Source organism: Macaca nemestrina, chromosome 7 (genome assembly GCF_043159975.1).
Source record: "Macaca nemestrina isolate mMacNem1 chromosome 7, mMacNem.hap1, whole genome shotgun sequence".
In the NCBI taxonomy this organism is placed as follows: Eukaryota; Metazoa; Chordata; class Mammalia; order Primates; family Cercopithecidae; genus Macaca; species Macaca nemestrina.
In genome coordinates, this window is record NC_092131.1 from 169064680 (window position 1) to 169083995 (window position 19316).

At 44.6% G+C, this 19316-nt stretch overlaps 1 protein-coding gene and 2 long non-coding RNA genes across 14 annotated transcripts in view; 1 reads left to right on the top strand and 2 right to left on the bottom strand.

Moving 5' to 3' along the window:
* The window catches only part of LOC105467274 (uncharacterized), a 33738-nt gene extending 22760 nt beyond the window's left edge, over nucleotides 1-10978 (bottom strand). Inside the window, exons 1-3 of the long non-coding RNA XR_011606216.1 lie at nucleotides 10677-10978; nucleotides 8717-8918; nucleotides 7613-7696 (exon numbers count right to left, since the gene is read on the bottom strand). This is a non-coding gene — a long non-coding RNA (uncharacterized lncRNA). The remainder of the gene's footprint in view (nucleotides 1-7612; nucleotides 7697-8716; nucleotides 8919-10676) is intronic.
* A 335-nt stretch (nucleotides 10979-11313) lies between these two features.
* Nucleotides 11314-19316, top strand: part of LOC105467273 (formin 1) — a 468877-nt gene continuing 460874 nt past the window's right edge. For 9 of the 12 annotated variants that reach the window (XR_011606208.1, XR_011606209.1, XR_011606210.1 and 6 more), the window contains exons 1-3: nucleotides 11314-11463; nucleotides 11968-12110; nucleotides 13692-13760. The gene's annotated coding sequence lies outside the window, so the exon portion shown is untranslated. The remainder of the gene's footprint in view (nucleotides 11464-11967; nucleotides 12111-13691; nucleotides 13761-19316) is intronic. The other 3 variants (XM_071067176.1, XM_011716743.3, XM_071067173.1) reach the window with 3 other exon arrangements.
* LOC139355488 (uncharacterized) overlaps nucleotides 12257-19316 on the bottom strand; it is a 34439-nt gene continuing 27379 nt past the window's right edge. Inside the window, exons 2-3 of the long non-coding RNA XR_011606217.1 lie at nucleotides 15777-15987; nucleotides 12257-12384 (exon numbers count right to left, since the gene is read on the bottom strand). This is a non-coding gene — a long non-coding RNA (uncharacterized lncRNA). The remainder of the gene's footprint in view (nucleotides 12385-15776; nucleotides 15988-19316) is intronic.

The following is a 19316-nucleotide window of genomic DNA, read 5'->3' on the forward strand; positions in this document are numbered from 1 at the left end:
GGAGACAGGGTTTCACCATGTTGGCCAGGCTGGTCTTAAACTCCTGACCTTGAGATCTCTCTGCCTCAGCCTCCCAAAGTGCTGGGATTACAGGCGTGAGCCACTGTGTCTGGCCGGCATGAATATTTTCTGAAAAAGACAATTCAAATTATGAGTTAGATACAAGTGAGAAAATTGAGGTTTAGAGAGATCTTGTATCTCAAAACTTATACACTGTTAGGACGTGGCAGAAGTAAGACATAAACCCTGGTTTCAAACATACTCTCCTTACCACACAATTATACTGTGAATATTCTAGGACTTTTTAGTATCGGAAACAAGAGTCTTGGTAACAAGATATGACTAGGACCAACTACAAAATGTGTGGGGCCTGGTATAATATGAAAGCATGAGGCCCCTTGCTCAAAAAAAACTTTCAAGATGGCAACATTAAACAAAGTATGGAGCCCTTCTATGCTCGGGGCCTGTGTGACTGCACAGGTTGCGTGCCCCGAAGCTGGACTTGGATATGCCATTATAGCATGGAACAAAGACCCACAGAAGGTCATCTACAGAACATGAGCAGGACAAAAGGGGAGGCCTCTGCCGAAGACCACAATAAAGAACATGTGATCGCCGGGCGTGATGGCTCACACCTGTAATCCCAGCACTTTGAGAGGCCGAGGCGGGCGGATCACGAGGTCAGGAAATCGAGACCATCCTGGCTAACGCGGTGAAACCCCATCTCTACTAAAAATATAAAAAATTAGCCGGGCGTGGTGGCGGGCACCTGTAGTCCCAGCTACTCGGGAGGCTGAGGCAGGAGAATGGCATGAACCCGGGAGGCGGAGCTTGCAGTGAGCCGAAATCGCCCCACTACACTCCAGCCTGGCGGACAGAGCAAGACTCCATCTCAAAAATAAAAAAAAGAACCTGTGATCACGTGACAGCCCTGCCCACCTCTTTAATGAGCTGGACTGGAAATTTACATAGGAAACACACCGTATGTGTGGTTTGTGGCATAGAGATTAGATAGTAAAATGTATGTCAAACTCAATGCTGGTGTGCTTTGTGATTTCAATCTTTCTCGACATCATTTCATTGAGTCCTCAAGTTAAATAAACAACTACTTTAGTGGTGTTGCAGCAAGTTCTCTGGGCTGAATCCCTTCTGACCATTGTTGAGAAGATTCTGGTGTTCCAGTGCCTGAAAACAGGTAAACCTCCCTGCCCCACTTCCACACCTCTCCAATCCTCCTCAGGCACACAGCTTTTGCCAGCCTTCCTGTGTGATTTCAGTCCCAGGGGATGTCGTTTATACCGCACAGGACTTCTGCGTAAATCTTTGCAACCTGCACATACCCTCAGTCACAGTCCTGATTTCTGGTGATCAAACCCATCTGTGCATAAGGGACTTCCGGACAGATGACAGGCCAGTGAGTCTTCCCACAGGCTGCAGGCAAAGGTGCAGAGCTCTGACGAGGCATAATGGTGAGGCTGTCAAACTGAGGTTCAGTCCACCTCTCTGCTGCCTCGCCTTCCCAATGGTCGCCCCTTTCCCTTGACATGAAGCCTCCTCACGTGTCCCTGGTTAGGGTCCCACCATTCATTACCTCCTTCATATTGATGCATTTCCTGTCAAGCCCAGATCTGACCCTTTTCTCTTATCTCAAAAAGTCTCAGCAGACTTTTCTCTTTCCCTCAGCGCTATACTATGTGATTTGCCAGGAGGAGATGAATCTCATGCCTTCATTTGAACTAAGGCTAATGGCTGACGCTAATCTGATGGATTGCTCACGTATTTTAACGCCTTCATTTAGGGATGAGTAATAAGGGACCATTACATACCCAGGCTGAGCCTTTGCAAGAGGTGTTTTCAACAGTGACACTATTCCACTCACATGAACAATATTGTACTTATTTCACTGATAAGAAAACTCTTGCTCTCTCTGAGAAGCAAGTGAGAAAACAATGGGTGATAAATATTTGTTCACTGTTAAATGAAAACTTAAATGATACACTTTTTGCTTATCAAATGTTTAATTTATGTGGGCCGGGTGGGGGGGCTCACGCCTGTAATCCCAGGACTTTGAGAGGCTGAGGTGGGTGGATCATGAGGTCAGGAGTTTGAGACCAACCTGGCTAACATGGTGAAACCCCGTCTCTACTACAAACAACAAAAATTAGCTGGGCGTGGTGGCGCAGACCTGTAATCCCAGCCAGTTGGGAGGCTGAGGCAGGAGAATCACTTGAACCCAGGAGTTGGAGGTTGCCGTGAGCCAAGATTGTGCCATTGTACTCCAGCCTGGGTGACAGAGCAAGACTCCATCTCGAAACAAACAAACAAACAAACAAACCCACAAGTGTTTAATTTAAAAAAAAAGATAATGAGTGCTGTTGGAAGTGAAGTGAAAGTGACATTCTTATATAGTGCAAGAGTATAAATTGGTGCCTACTAGAGGAAAATCTGGCAGTTTGATGGTAATGTTAAACCATATACATGCACATACAGACATGTATACACATATATACATAGATGGTATGTATACACACATATACACATATGGTATATATACACATATATACACATATGGTAGGTACACACATATATATATGCTCATATATACATGTAAGTAAAATATCTGGGGCCAGACACAGTGATTCACACCCGTAATCCCAGCTTTTTGGGAGGCCCAGGCAGGTGGCTTGATTCAGGCCAGGAGTCTGAGACCAACCTGCACAACATAGTGAGACCCTGTCTCAACGCAAAATTAAAAACTCAGTTGGGCGTGGCAGCTGGTAGTTCTCAGCTACATGGGAGGCTGAAACAGGAGGATCACTTGAGCTCAGTTTGAGTGAACTGTGATCGCACCATTGCACTCCAGCCTGGGTGACAGAGTGAGACCTTATCTTTAAAATAGATAAATAAAATATCTGAAGTACAGAGGACATGGATGAAGGCTGACAATGCCCTTTAAAGACGGTCTGCTCCTGTCTACCTCTCCAGGCTTATGTCTCCTTCGTTCCTTCCAGCTCCCGTTAGTCTGTTCACACCGCATTCTCTCAGTTCTTCAACACACCTCATGTTCCCTCCTTCCAGGGAGCTTCTGCACGATATTCTTTCTACCTGGGTGGCTTATCAGCTCGCTTCGGACTAATTCCCCGGATTTCGGTTTAGGGTTACCTCCTCAGGAAGCCTTCTCAGACTGCCACTCCCTTCTCCCAATCTCCTGAGTCTGGCCAGATTCCTTTAATTTTAATTGAATTTATTTTTTGAGATGGAGTCTCGCTCTGTCGCCCAGGCTGGAGTGTAGTGGCATGATCTCAGCTCACTGCAACCTCCGCATCTCGGGTTTAAGTGATTCTCCCTGCCTCAGCCTCCCAAGTAGCTGGCATTACAGGTGCCCGCCACCACGCCTGGCTAATTTTTGTATTTTTAGTAGAGACAGGGTTTCACCATGTTGGCCAGGCTAGTCTCGAACTCCTGACCTAAGGTGATCCACCAGCCTCAGCCTCCCAAAGTGCTGGAATTACAGGCATGAGCCACCGGGCACAGCCTAGATTCCTTTATAATCTGCTTTTAGAGACATATTATTTTCCTTGTGGTGTTTAGCCGAGGAAATGGTGATCCTCTCCTTTGTGCGATTATATTATTTATCTGTCTCCTTTCGCGACTATAAGTTCAAAGAGAGCAGGTTTGTGCTTCTCTCTCCACCCCCAGTGCCTTGAAAAGGGCCTGGTAACAATTAGAAGGGCCTCCAGAAATACTTGCTGACTGCGTAAATGAACCATCAATTTTTATTTTCTCCTTTGTGCTTTCTTGTATTTTTTCAAATTATAATGCTCATGTGATACTCGTATAACTGTCAAAAAAAAAAAAGAAAGAAAAGCTTGCCCTTTCTGTTGGAGGCTGCCGCTGGTCTCTGCAGAGCCTGCTACCTTTGGCTCGGATTCCTCTGAGTGCCACCGTTCCAGCTAGTTTACACCATGGAACACGATTGTGCTGCAGTGTCTGAAATTCTGCCGCCTCTGGGGAGATTCTTCCTCAGCGTTACCTTTGGGTGGTTCACAAAGCAGGTGACTTAGAAGCCTGCTCTTACTTCTTTCCTGCCCTCAGGGATGCAGCCTGGTGGTTTCTGTGACTCAGCAAATGACCCTCGGACAAAGCGGCACACCAAGCCTGTCTTGCCAGCTAGCGACAAGTCAGTAGCATTGCACTGAGTACCAGTCCTGCTGCAGTGTCCAAGAATGTGTCTCTCGGCATGAACCCCTCACACTCTTCTCCTCTCTACCCCCCAATATTCAAGAGATCTATAATCATTACGACTTTTCCTGTTGAGTCAAATCTAAGCCTTTTCAGAAAATCTGAGTGATTTCAAGGTTTCAGTTTGAGATTCAAGTTCTTGCTTTCTTTGTACAAAACGACAGCATAAATGCAATTATGGTTGTAGCTAAGGGAGAGTAAGTTCTCCATATGGTGCTTCAGGTGGCATTTAAGATATTTTTAAGACTTCTGTGGGCAAGTTAAAAAAATCCTGTTAGTCTGCAAACATTTTATCAGCCTCCACAACGTTCACCTACGTGTTGCAATGTTTCAAAGATAATTTGTCATTTCAAATCCTTTTCAGAATGAGCTGGGAAATAAATAAGTATGGACGATGCATCGGAGAGAATGAATTCCCTCAGTCTGAAGAGGTATTATTCTGGCGGTCTGAGGATTTTAATTGTTATTTAAGTTCTGACTTTACCACGGGCCAATCTACCTTTTCTCAGGTTATGAACCCATGTTGAATGACAATGTAGCAGCATAAAACCCTTGTTTTTCTGTACCTAGATCCCTGGATCTGTTGCAGAGATCGCCATTTTGATGCCATTAAGTATTTTTCAGGGAATTTGGGGGCGATGACAGAATAGCATCCATATTAGGACAAATGTGGCAGCCGGCAAGTTGCATTTATCCGGGTGTTGAGAGGAAAAGCTGATTACACAGCCCAGGGCAAATGGGGTGGAAACATCTTGGAGATTAGGTTCGCTCCCAGTGTCCTACATTTCAGAGGGATGTAATCATTGGTTTCATGTTTAATGTTTTCCACGGACGGCCTTTCTCTCTCATAGATTGTTTGTCTTGGGGTTGAAATAAATGCAAAATCTATTTTAGAGAACGTTACGTGTGAAAATTTAGCTCAGAGCAAACAACATTAACATTAGTGGTCTTGTGACTGGTGCTTTGGGATAACTTTGTCGTTCCCCTTCAGTGACAGAAGGAGAAACTGAGGTCTAGATTGGATAAGGCGGTTTGGGTGGGACCACATAATTAGTTCGTGGGATTTTGAAATGTTGAGCTCTTTCTAGAATTGTTTGTTATGCCCTCATTGCTAGGAGAGCAAGGTCTGTCTCTGTGAGAGGGCAAAGTCCATTTCCCTGGGATTGCTTTCTGGGGTGCTGTTCATATCACTGCCCCTTTTATCCTCCCAGTATTCACTCCTGGTATCTAATCCCATTTCCACTCTAGCTTTTAGCTAGTCTCTCTGACATCCACACACCAGTTCTAACAAACTCCCTTTCCTTGACATCAGCTCTCAAGTCAAAGAAACTCCTTGCTTCTGACTGGCCACATAATGGGAAGGTGAAACCCTAAAGCCACAGATGATGTCACCTGCCATATCTCATGTCTCTTCTTCCCCCCAGCTTGGTGTCCTTTTAAATGGAGCCACCAGAATGTATTCTTTCTCTGCATCTTGTTTCTCTGCTTCCTTTTTGATCACTTCTTCTGATTTTCTAGGTCACACATTGAAGTCATCCACCCACCACAGGAAACGACAGTGATTTAACTAAACAAAGTAGATCACTCCTTATATGCAACATATTAGGGGGAATGAGAAGGTAAATCTCAGACAATTCTTTCCTTCAAGTTCCTGTGAATCCAGGGGAGAAAACAAATATGTCTGCAGCCCTTTATGAGGGCCAATGGGGTAAGAGAAATACAAACAACATGCTATAGAAGCACAGAACTGTAAACGAACTGAAAGGGAATGAGGGAAGGCTTCATGGAGGAAGTGGCATTTGACCTGCAGTTTAATGCTGGAAACACCTTTATATCTTGTTCTTTAAAAGGAGGCACTTATTGGTTGAACTATGACATCTGGGGCTTTCATTGACTGTAGGTCATAGCAGCAGGACTGGGAAGCTTCAGCTATATTAAAGGACACCTCTAATGCAAAGCCTGGCTTAAGCTTCTCTTTCTGCTGGTAGTAAAGGGGTGGTTTAATCTTTTGAGAGAAGTTAGAGTTAGTAATCTGTGGGCAGTAATATTTCTCGCTGTTGGAGGTAATGCTCCTACGTGTGAATATGTGTATTGCAGATGTCCCCATCCTCTCTGGACCCTTCCTGCTCCTGTCCCTTCTGCCTCTTCTCCACTCCTGTGCAGTCCAGGGTCAGAAGCAAGCCTCTTTGGGCAGAAAGCTACTGGAGTTATTCAATGCATTTCTCCCAGGTTAAACAGCCCGCAAGCTTTAGTGCCTCCGAATCACTTAGGGGTATTTTATTAAAACACAGTTTGAATTCAGGATGTCTGGGGTGAACCCGAGATTCTGCATTTCCAGTAAGCAGGTGAGGTCAATCCTGCTGGTTTTCCCACCATACTTGGGTGTGATCTTCACTCACTAATTTTACTAGACATGAACTAAGGGGCAAAGAAAACAGTGTAGGGATTGCTTTGGGAGAAACTCTCCCAAACCGCCTTTGTCCTCTGCTCTCACACCATCACAACGAACATCAACACAGAAGGCTTCTGTGTCCAAAGGCGTGGGGGTTTTCTCCCCCACACAAAGCAGTATACACCAGCGGGGTGTCCTCCAGTTCAGTTCTGATGCTATGTACCTGGAGACAGTGTCAGAGACCCCAGGTTGAGGACTCAGTCCCACAAGGCCACCCTCTCCATGCCCCGCCAGTTGCAAGTCAGGGTTCCTCCGGAACTTCTGACCAACCAGCTTCGAGCTGGGCTTCCCACCACTCCCTCTCTGGGTTTGATTAATTTGCTAGAGCAGCTCACAGAACTAAGAAACACACTTACCGGTTTATTAAGAAGGATATTTTAAAGAATACAAATAAACAGCCAGATGAAGAAATATATAGGGTGAGGTCTGCAAGGGTCCCAAGCGCAGGAGCTTCTGTCCCCAGGAATTGAGCTGTGCCATCCTCCTAGCACATGTGAGTTCTTCTTCACCTTCCTGTCAGCCTCCACAGGCCCAGCTCCCCAAAACCCATCCTCTTGGGTTTTCATGGAAGCCTCATGACGTCACCATTCCTTCCCCCAGTGTACAGGGTGGGACCCTCTGTGGGGAGTCTCTTAAGACCCACAATCAGAAAGGTGGAGAAGATTAGAGTCCTGCCTTGGGGCAGATAAGGAGAGGGCACGAGAGAGATTCTGTCCTGAGGCTTGGCCCTGAGGCCTAACACACACAGCGTATAACAAAAGACCAACAATGGCTATGGGAGTTATGAGCCAGGAACACTGAATGAAAATTATGTGTATTAATATACATTAAAATTAATTATATATGTATTATATATATTAAAATATATGTATATAACAACACAGGAATGAATGGGGAATCCAATGAAATCCTACTTACCCCGGGGTACTTCAAACGAGAATGTGTAAATAGCACCTTAAGCTCCAGGTGGGCAGGGACCATTATTTCCATTTTCTTGGTTCCCTTTGATAAGCAAATTGACCAAATTTAGTAATTTCAAATTCACAGGCGTCGTATCACACACTTCACATGTTTCAGAGAGGAATGCATTTCGGTAAGGATGATCAGAGACAACTTTTTCTCTTAGGAAGGCAGTATGGTATATTGTGAAAATGTGGGCCTTGGCCGGGCTTGGTGGCTCACACCTGTAATCCCAGCACTTTGGGAGGCCGAGGTGGGCAGATCACTGGGTCAGGAGTTTGAGACCAGCCTGGCCAACATGGTGAAACCCCATCTCTACTAAACACACAAAAAATTAGCTGGGTGGGGCACCTGTAATCCCAGCTACTCAGGAGGCTGAGGCGGGAGAATTGCTTGAACCCAGGAGGTGGAGGTTGCAGTGAGCAGAGACTACGACACTGCACTCCAGCCTGGGCAACAGAGTCCGTCTCAAAAAAAGGAAAGAAAGAAAATGTGGGCCTCCAGGTCAGAATGATTTGGGGTCAAGACTTTTTCTTAAACATGCAACCTCAAGTGAGTCATTATCTTCTCTAGTCCCAGTTTCCTCAGCCTTGAGGTGGTGCTAACGCCTACCCTGCTGGGGGGTTGTGAAGATTAGTAATTTTGTTGATAAAGTGATCTCTTCAAGTATGGTCCAGATTGAGTGTTCTCAGCTAGGCTGTGCATTTCCATGAGGAATTGGGCTTTATTGAACTGGATATCCCCAGAGTCTAGTACACTATCTAACATATATCAGGCACTTAGTAGCCGTTTATTTTTTCATTTTTTATTCTTTATTTTGAGACAGGGTCTAGCTCTGTCACCCAGGCTACAGTGCAATGGTTTAAGTGATCCTTCTGCCTCAGCCTCCCAAGTAGCTGGGACTACAGGCATGCACCACCAACGTCCAGCTAATTTTTTAACATTTACTTTTTGTAGAGATGGGGTCTCACTGTATTGCCCAGTCTGGTCTCAAACTCCTGGGCCCACACAATCCTCTCAGCCAGTAACTGTTTATTAAGCAAGAAGCACATAAATACTCACCTAACAAGCTGGGCATGGTGGCTCATGCCTGTAATCCCAGCACTTTGGGAGGCTGAGGCAGGTAGATTGCTTGAGGTCAGGAGTTCAAGACCAGCCTGGATGACATGGTGAAACCCCGTAAACACAAGGAATAGCCAGGCGTGGTAGTGCGTGCCTGTAGTCCCAGCTACTCAGGAGGCTGAGGCAGGAGAATCACTTGAACCTGAGAGACAGAGGTTGTAGTGAGCCCCGATTGTGCCAGCCTGGGTGACACAGTGAAACTGTCTCAAAAAAAAAAAGAAAAGAAAAGAAAAGAAAAAAACAACTCCACTAACTTGTTAATTAGTGTATACCTTTGTATTGATCTTATAACCTTAAACTTTATAAATAGCCTCTTTGGGTTTTCTTCTCCTTTCTCTTTAAAACACCTCCTACTCCCTCCCCCTACCAAGCTTAGAGCAAGTACGTATTTCCAGGTGTGATTAAAGGTTACAGTAGGATTTAGGAATTTCTTCAAAAAGCTGTTGAAACAATGCTGGAGTATGACTTTGGATTAACATCCTTTTACCTTTGCAGGACTCAGCTCACATGACCATGATATTATTTTGTGGGTGGACTTTAAAAGATTTCTACATCAATTAAAACCTAGTTTGACTTAAGCCCTGCAAACATTTACTTCCTTCCCAACAATAGGAAATCACAGCTCCCTTCTATGTGCAAAGCTGACTTGCAATTGCTCCTAACACATTTCAGAGGTGATGCTTCACTCTTAAAGGTGCTTCTGAGGCTGCAGTTTCAAGAAGTCAGTAGTGTGAAAACAGTGGATCCCTCTATGACAATTTTCAGGTAAAAAGAAAAAAGCATCAAAGAATTAAGAGTGGTACTGAGGCTTCTTATTCTTCTAACGGATGATGATGATTTTTAGACAAGAGATGTACTGACCTCGTATTGACTCTACTCCTAACTACCAATGTGACCCAAGGACAATGACTTGAACTTTGGGAGCCTCAGTTTTCTTATCTATAAGTGGAATTTACAAGGGGAAGATGTGAGTATTGAAGCAGATGACGTATATAAAGTGCCTATGGAGCTGGGCACAGCACTTCACAACTGTAATCTCAGCATTTTGGGAGGCTGAGAAGGGAGGATCGTTTGAGTTTAGGAGTTTGAGACCAGCTTGGGCAATATGGCGAAACCCTGTCTCTACAAATAAAAAATTAGCGGGACATGGTGGTGCATGCCTGTAGCCCCAGCTACTCTGGAGGCTGAGGTGGGAGGATGGCTTGAGCCAAGGGGGTTGAGGCTGCAGTGAGCCAAGATCGCACCACTGCACCCCAGCCTGGGTGACAGAGTGAGACCCTGTGTTAAATAAACAAATAAATAAAGTGCCTATCAGTGTTTGGCTAATATTATGAGTAAGAATAAATCAGAGTTCCCATAAACTATTATTTCTAGAAAAAAAATTAGTGAAAGGAATCACCTTAAAAATACCTTCCAAATTTTTTCCCATTTATCTATTATTTGAAAACAGAATCTATTCAGGACAAAATTCTATCTTCAAGTACCAAATGGGTGATACAGTTTGCATTTATCCAAAAGCAGATTAAAGACAATGCCCTTTCTAGCCTACCTGCTTGGAAAAGATCTCAGTGTCACTCAAATCGCATTCCAAATCTCAACGACACTAAGGCCTCAAATCCTCTTAGGAAAGGTTTGAAGGTAGTTCATTTCAGTAATGATTAGACACCTGGGGACAAAACAGTACCTTGGCATCAAGGTCTGTACTGATTCACCAGCCCAGAAATAGCAGTAACAAGATCTTCAACTCTGAGGCGTTCAAATGAGCAGACAAACTCCCTCGTGAGGCCCAGGCCTCTTGACATCCGGACTCAGTCTTTCTTTCCCAGATCGCCAAGGGTCTTGCCCATTTCTCAGCCTAAACCTATTTTGCATTTAATTCAAACTAGTCAAAGTAACTTACCCGCCATTCAGCAGTTCTGGTTAGAAAGCTACTAGGAGGCAGTGTAGGCGGGAGATGCGAGGGAAAAGGCTCATACCAGGGTTTGGGGCCTATGTGTGGATTCTTGAGTTCTCCTTCTCTGTTCCTTTTAGCACTTAAGATCAAGAACGGCTAGGCTGAGGGTGCAGGGGCCAGGCCACTGGAGCGAAACGGCCTCGCCGGATCTGGAGGCGTGGGAACCTCGGGAATAGTGGGGAGTTCCAGACCGGTTCCCTTCGCCCCATCTGAACAGGTCCAGAGCGTGCGCCTGGAGAGGCGCTCGGAAACAGGCAAGCTGGGGACACGTAGCGAGAGACTGGTTGTTGCCCTGGTTGTCCGTCTTAGACGTAGCTTAGCGACCACCGCCTTCAATCCCGCAGCCCGGATCAGACCGTGCCAAAGGACAGCACTGCTCCCCAGCCAGGCCCAACGGCTCGGCTGCTGATTGGACACCGCCGCCTCCCGCCCCGCCTCCCCCGCCACCTCGGGCGCCGCTGCACGTTTCCACTGGTCTGGAGCCCTGCCGATCAGTTTACTGCTCACCTCCCCCAAACAGCTCGTCGGGCCGGCGCGTGCTAGGAAGGCGGGGCCTGTGGCCTGTGGGGCGGAGCCTCGGTGGAGGTCGGCGCAGCTGCCCCTTTGGGCTCTGGCTCTGGACTGGAGCGCAGCATCCTCCCTGCAGCCGTCACGGCTGTTGCCGTAAGCGATCCTCCTGCCTCAGCCTCCTGAGTAGCTGGGACTCGGGACCAGCCTCCCGAGTACTGGTCAGGTAAAGAGAGTCTTGTCTGTTCTGCTGGCCATCTGCCCGTCTCTTCTTCCCAACCAAAGGCTGCCTGCCCCGCCTTCCCCCGTGGCTTTCAGGGTTCTTGGAATGAGGCATCAACTCTATTTACCCCGCCTGCTTATCTTCCCTTCTGTGTCGGTTCCTCCAGCTCCCTCACCAAGCTGCTCCCAAGTGCGTTGGTGGGCCCTCCGGGTCATCCCAACGCTCCTCACTACGGAACTCCTGTCGTTAACTCTCAGGTCCCAGCCCCCTTGACCCGCCAGTGCAGTCTCATTCCCAGCTTGGCACAGGAAAAGGTGGAGGGCGGAAGGGCGGGGGAGGGAGAGATGCAGCGCTTTTTTTTTTTTTTTTTTTTTTTGGAAGCTGGATGTGTTTAGCGCAGAGGGGGAGCACCACAATGGGATTGGATTGGGAACAGAAGCAGCTTCATGACTGTGGTCGGCAATGACTAGAATGGTATCTGTTGCTGCTTTGTGCTTGTGTTTATAGGTGACATTTACCATCACCGTTTTCTTCTTTCATCATCATCACCATTGCCACTACCACCACCTCCAAGGCCACTACCATCACAGCATCTCTGTTCCTCCATCAGAGCTCTTCAAGCTCTGTAAAGGCAGATTCTCTAAAGGCATGTAAGTGCTGACCGCTCCCCCAGCCCCCTCCCCCACCACCAAATAGCGAGCAGTGCCCTTGCCCCCTGAGGCCAGAGCCAAGCCCTCATTTAACTCAAGGACAAGTAGCTGGGAGCAGAGTGTGAGCTGGGAGGATTTTCCTTATCCTCATTTGCAATTGAGATTGCCAAAGAGAACCCTTTATTTTAATCATCCACATTTCTGCTTGCTGTCTCCTGGAGAGTTCCACGTTAGCACTCACACACTCTGAATGGGCTGAATGCGGCGCCTGAACCTGTGGGAAAATGGGAATTTCAGTCACGGAGAGGTGAATGTCCAGACCCAATCCTTTAAGAAGACCAGGTCCAGTAGCAGACAACCTGACTTTCTGCCACAGTAACTCCAGCCGTACTAAAGCATGTTTACTATTCATGTTTGCATATGGGACAAGTGTCATCATCTGCTATGCCACCTTCTGTATGTGTTGGCGGGGTGGGGGTGGGGGCGTCTAAATTCCTGGGAGAGAGAATTATATTCTGTTGTCTACACCAGGTAGCATCTTATAGGCACACCAATGGGATTCAACAACCGTTGCTCAGCTGTTTCTAGGGCTTACTGCAAATCTCTTGGATCACAGACTTATTAACCCTTTTTTGGGAGGGAAAACAGTAAAGCTGAGAATTGCATACCAGATTAACTGTCATTGTGGAAGATGTTGCTTCCACAATGAATCAATGAGGTGTCAGGTCTTCTTGATCAGATACCTAAACACTAGTCTCCTTTCTCTCAACTGTGTTACAGTCCAGGAGCAGGACCAATGAATAGTTAGACATATTGCAGGAACAAAGAAGCAATGGCCTCAATGGAGGGAAACAATGGAGAAGAGTTGCGAGACAGTATATTGTAATGGCTAAACTCATAAACCTGTCAGACATAGGTTCACATCCTGGACCAGCCACTGTCTAGCTCAGTGATTTTTGCAAGTTCCTTGCTTCTTTAATTTTAATTTCTCATCTGTAAAATAGGGATAATACTACCTGTCTCTTAGGAGAAGAAGTGAGGATTAAATAAGATAATATAGGTAAAATGCTCAGTAGTTTCTGGCACGTAAGTGGGGATTTTATGGTAACCGCTATTAATAATACTAGCCAAGAAGGATAATAAAGGCCAGTCTCTGGCCCTAAAAATTATGCATTTTTTTTCCATTGTCTTTATCCTTTTCAGGTGTCAGAGCTGAGGCAAATGGGGTATGGCAGTCTTCAGGTTCCTCATAGCACTACATCTTAGAGGGGTTGCACTATTGAGCCCACCTGTGTTTGGATAGGCATTTCTCTCACCAGCCTTCACAAGTACTTAGCAGATTCTTAGTTGAGATATGTTAAAGATGCAGCTTTAGAGAAGATTTCCAGGCCTCTGGCCCTATCCTAGACTGTTTCTTTCTCACTGAGTGTTCAATGCACTGACTGTGATTGATGAAGCCTTTGTCACAGGCTTAATCCTGCCTAGACTAAACGCTTTGGCCTTGGAAATGGGGTCCCATAGGACCTATGATTATGATTGTCTAAGGGTAGGTATCATATCCTGGTCATCTTCCCTTTCCAGACATAAAATTGGTGGAGCTGTTCCCAGAGGAAGAGGAATGGGGGCAGACTGGAACTTGATATGATGATGGTAAATATTGTATCCTTGATAGAAAATTGGGAAATCCTTCTCTCCTGTCTCATATACCATGCCTCAAAGTCTAGTTTTATGTTAAAGTTTTGGATTCATGCACACCATCCCAAGCTGTGGTGTGTTTTAGATGATCTTGCCTTTAATGGTTTTCTTATTAAAACTTTATTTGTATCAGTGTGAAAATTCATAATGGATATTTCATATCTTACAGTGATGCTACTGTTGGTAGTATGACCATGTTTAGGGGTTATTCATAATCTCTTGTTGGGACCTGGTTTTAATAGTAGCTATTATTTTTACATGTACATAGTCTCTGTCTTAAATATCAGCTTAATTCTCAACAGGTCCCAGCCTGTGTTGACAGAATTACAGCTGTTAATCTGATTTGCCTGATCTTGCAGAGATGCTAAACCATGGGAATTGTATTCTCCTGCAGCAGCTATAAACTTGCACCAACAGGCTGGCCTTGTGGAGGAACTGAAGCATCTCTGTATTTAGCGTCTGTGCTGAAGTGCTGACAAAGCATCAACCCCATGCTTTGTAAAATAGTAATTACTAAAGCGGGGAGAAGTCAAGAAGGAAACGAACCTCCTTACCTTGTCAGCGTATAAAAGCAAGGGTCTGAGAAATGGAGCGTTCCCTCTCGCTTACCTTTCTCAAGTTCCCTGGCTAAGAGTAAAAAATCTCCCAGAGTAATCTGGATTTCTGTGTTTACGCTTTCTGCAAATACTGCCTTAGTGCATGTTTGAGGATGGGGGAGAGAGAAGAGAGTTGATCCTCCTTGTGGACATCCTTACCTCCCCACTGCCCTGAAATGACCACGATCCCTGTAATGCACCTCTCTAGGAAGCAGACTACTAGTTAAGTTGTTTTTTTTTTTTTCTTTAACCAACACACCTCCTATTTCCTTAACTTGATACTGACTTGTTTTATGTTCCATCTTATTAGAACTATGCCTGTCTCTTCCTTGTAAAGTGTCATAGGTCACTGCTAGTGATGAACACCTTTCAAATTAAACACTTTTTTACTGTGGTCTTCCACGTGACAGGCTATTGGGGAAAATATTTTGGAGGTAGCCAGGACTTTTTAACATTCATGTTTGTCATCAGGATCTGGGCATTAATGGAGAAGTAGCAGGGACAGCCAGAATGCTGACTGGGAGGATAGACAAGGCTGTAAAAGTGGGGCAGGAGACACCATTATGATGCTGCTGCCGCGATGCTAGTACTCACACCCCTGCCACAGGCTTTCCAGTATGAGAGTGCTCTAGTTCATGTTTTTGTTAAAGAAGCTCAGAGAACATCCAGAAATGCGTCAGACAGCAGTGCTTGTTGTTAAACACTCCTTTAGCCATAGTTGCCCTGTTTTTCCATTTTTTTCCCACGTGAGTATCTATCCACATTCATCTAGGCCTAGGTGCTTTCTCCAATGAGTCCTCTGTGAAACATAAGGAAAAATATGGACCTTTCAAAGAGAAAGAGAACTGTCTACTTCTTAGGAGAAGCCCTCCCTGGTGATTCACTCACCATAGTAATTTTGTGAAACCTCATCGTTTCCAAAATCTTAATATTAGCACAAATGGAATTCAAAGGAAATTGAATGAATGCCATCTTTTGAGCAGCACACAGGTGACCATAGCACTGTCTCAGGTTCTCTCTAATCTTCTTTAGAGTTTCAAGAGCTCTTTTCAGTCTCTTCTCAGTAGACAAGATAATACTTCTAAGTATTAAAGAGCAGATTTTTTGCTCTTTGCTATTGTAAGGATTGCTGAGCCAGAATGGAGAAAGGATTTGGGAGGAATTGCTGTCACAGTGTTTAATGGTCTTCCTCCTCTGTGAGAATTACAACTGGGCAAACATTATTATGTTTAAATGTGTTCAGTCCCCAAGAGGCAGTGAGTAAAATCTTTGTTACCATTTTCAAAGTGTGCATTGCTGCTTTGATCTCTTCACTGACCGAAAGCACATCCCTATGGCCTCAGACCTGTGCGTACGAATAAAGCTGATTTCTCACCGTTACACCGTGGAGTCCATGTAACTTGTTGATGTTCTATTCTGAGAAAAATGTCTTCAAAGTCTACTCCAAGGGCAAGACTCAAGTGAGCATGAATTGTATGTTTTCTCTGTGTCCGTCCTTGGCTTAATACAGAAGACTTAAATTCCTTTCTTTGGTTATGTAATCTGCTGGTTCCTCTGTGAGGTAGGTAAATGATGCTGTACCTCTCCTGCAGATGAGGAAATCAAAGATCATAGAGGTTAATGTGTTTGCTTAAGGGGCCAGCTCTCAATGGAATCTGGATAGTATTTACCTGCTGGGTTTGCATTCTATTTTCTCTCTGTGCTCTAGTAAGCCTAAGCCACAGAGAACATTCCTGGCTTTATAATGTTTTAAACTTTCAAAGCAGGATAAACCATAAATAAAGTTCAGTATGCTGGGTATGAATATAGTGAAAAGCAAGAGTTGCTTTTTTTAAGCATTAAAATTATTATACTTTCTCTTTTTAGATGAAGGCAGCCACTTTAGAAAATTTTCTAAGCCTAGCTCGTATTTGGAGAGCTTTGCAAATAATGTTTTAAAAGCCTACAGTTCTGCAGAAAATGGATTTCATCTACAGAATTGGCATCAGTCCTGTCCTTGTTTGCCAATGTCCCCATCTCTCTTTATTTCTATTTCTACTGTAGAATCCTCTACCTTCTACTTACAGGAGACTAGCTGGGCTTTCCCTCTTTCCTATCCATCCAACCCCAAGTAAATATGAATAAAACATATCGCACATAATGGAGGTGCTGGCCTTGTGTTCAGATCACTCTCTGATTTATTTTCGGCTGGTCCTAATTTTAAGCTCCGAAAACATAATTTAATTCTAATTTTCATGATTATTTGAAGAACTGAAACTCCGTGATACCACGGTGTCTTACAGAAAACTATGGTAGGTTGAAAAAAAAAAATAACCTTAATGTTTTTTCAAACAGCAAGCAACAGCAACTCTTATGCCCACATTTTCTCTAGTTAAGGGACAAGATATTTTTCTAGTTATACAGTGGAGAAAACTGAGATGGAAGATTAAAAGTGACTTGCCCAAGGTTACACACGGTCAGTGGCACAGCCAAGAATAGATCCAGGTCACCTGACTCTCTGGGCTTTGTTCATTACATCACTCACCTTCTCTTTAGGAAGTAACAGCCCTGCAGCCGACGGAAATGAAGGCAGTCAACTCTCAGACTCAGTTTCTAGGTCTTGACTTTTTTTTTTTTCATCTTTTGTGAGAATGTATCGATAGCTGCCACACTGCAGCACCATTAGCTAAATTCAGGAACTTAACATAATTTATTTTAAAAACCACAAAATATCATAGTCCAAAACTTGGCAGATGATAAAGCAAAAGGGAGATGTAGCTGAAGACTCCAAAGTAGTTGTGTAGGGAGCTTCTGCTTGAACCACATCTAAGAAGGAAGAAACACACGGAAGAGAGGAAAGGGAGATATAGTCTAAGACTATATATATAAAGGTATGACATGGACCCAAGGCAACAGCTTCAGGAACACTAAGGTCATGAATAACAAGAGGATTTGAAAAAATGCTAAGTCTCCCTCTGTCGCCCAGGCTGGAGTGCAGAAGCACGATCTTGGCTCACCGTAACCTCCGCCTCCCGGGTTCAAGCAATTCTCCTGCCTCAGCCTCCTGAGTAGCTGGGATTACAGGCATGCACCACCACACCTGGCTAATTTTTTTTGTATTTTTAGTAGAGACGAGGTTTTACCATATTGGCCAGGCTCCTGACCTTGTGATCCTCCTGCCTCAGCCTCCCAAAGTGCTGGGATTACAGGCATGAGCCACAGCGCCCGGCCAAAGTCTACTTTTTAAAAAGAGGGCTTTTAGCATTTCAATCAGTGCATGATGTACAAATCCAGCTGCTTGAAAAAGATGGGCCAAATTCACAGACAGCGAGGAAGCAGAACTACTCAATTTTCATTTTGCTCCTGCCATTTTCATTCAAACCTTGCAGATAAGAATCTCCATCTACAAAGATAGGTATATGAAAATTATCTCTTTATTTTTTAGAAATCATGTTCATTTCTATTTCAAGCCTCTTCTTTCTGGAAAGGTGGAAAACTTAACCTCAGTCCTTCTCAGTATTTATAGTCTCCCCGGAGTTGTGTGAAGGCTCCAGGGGACTGACATAGTGCCATGGCATGGGAAGAGGGACCTTCTGCTCATTGAGGCATCAGACTGCACAGGTTACTCTGTAGCACTCAGTAATTCTGCTCTCCCAGCTCTCTCAGTTGTAGTCATCTGTGGCTGTGTCCAATTGGAGCTTGACCCACACAATTCTTTTGTGGACATTTCCTGTGGTTCCTTCTTACCTAGATATAGCACACAGGGCTCTAGGGTCATGTGACCTCTCTGGGGCCCTGCCAGGAAGTAGGGCCCGGGTGCCCTTCCTCCAGGGTCCACAAGCCTCTTGCCTTCTTTCCCAACAGCCTTGGGGAGATAATTCTTTTTTCAGGGTTCTTCAGGACTCTTTATGTGGATAAATCTCACTCCTTTTTACATCCTTCAAGAAATTCCCTATGTTATGAGAGTTTAGAATTTTGAGAAACACAATCCAGGAATAATCACAGGCTATTTATCTTTTTCTCCTTACCACATACCTCTCCTGATGCAATGAATGCCAATACTGATACCTGCCTTAGTGGGGGTTAAGCAAAGGGGGAAATACAAGGAGAAATAAAAGTAAACATAGATTGATATCCATGTTTCTGAACATTACTTTCTTTTAGAAGTACAGCAACTGGGGATGTCTGCCTTGTTCACATCTACTTTCTTTTCTCTAGGAATGACTCCAGTATATAGGTGTGGGGTCCCTGTAGACATGACTCTGTTCCTGGCCAGGACTATTAAACCAGGGATCTGGAAATCTGATCCAAGGTGGGCCAGATGGAATGCCTTCCCCAAAACTGGAGTCTAGGGTTGAAGGATTGCATTGACTAAGAGTCACTGGAGTTAAGTCACAGTAAGAGAAGTGCCCCAGGGAGATACCTGTGAGTCCGATGCAGAGGCCACTGGAAGACTCTGCTTTCTCTTCTTCCAACTCTTGGCCTTTCTACTCTTTCTTTGATTTTATGAAACTGCCCATGAATTTCATGAGATTCAATATGCTTCTCTTTTTGCTTAAGGTAGCCAAAATCAGTTTCAGTTGCTCACAACCAAGAGAAACTTAAGAATGGCCTTCAAATTTGCAAAGAAAGGAAAACATGATGAAGAGGAAACGGAAACTTAAGATAGATGAAGAGATAGTAAGATAGAATCTGGCAGTTTAAGGTGTGTTTTTCTAATAATTTAAAGTGACAGTTGCAAGAATTGTATTTGTGATCCTGGAAAAACTTTCACTTTTTTTTTTTTTTTTTTTTTAGGAACATTTAAAACTGTCGGCACTGCTTTGTAGCAGGGTCATTGACAAACTAGAGAACAGTCAGGTGATATGTAGGATTTTTGAAGCTGAGCACGCTTCCATTTGAGGGCTTGCTGAAGGGCCTGGGATGGTTTAATCAG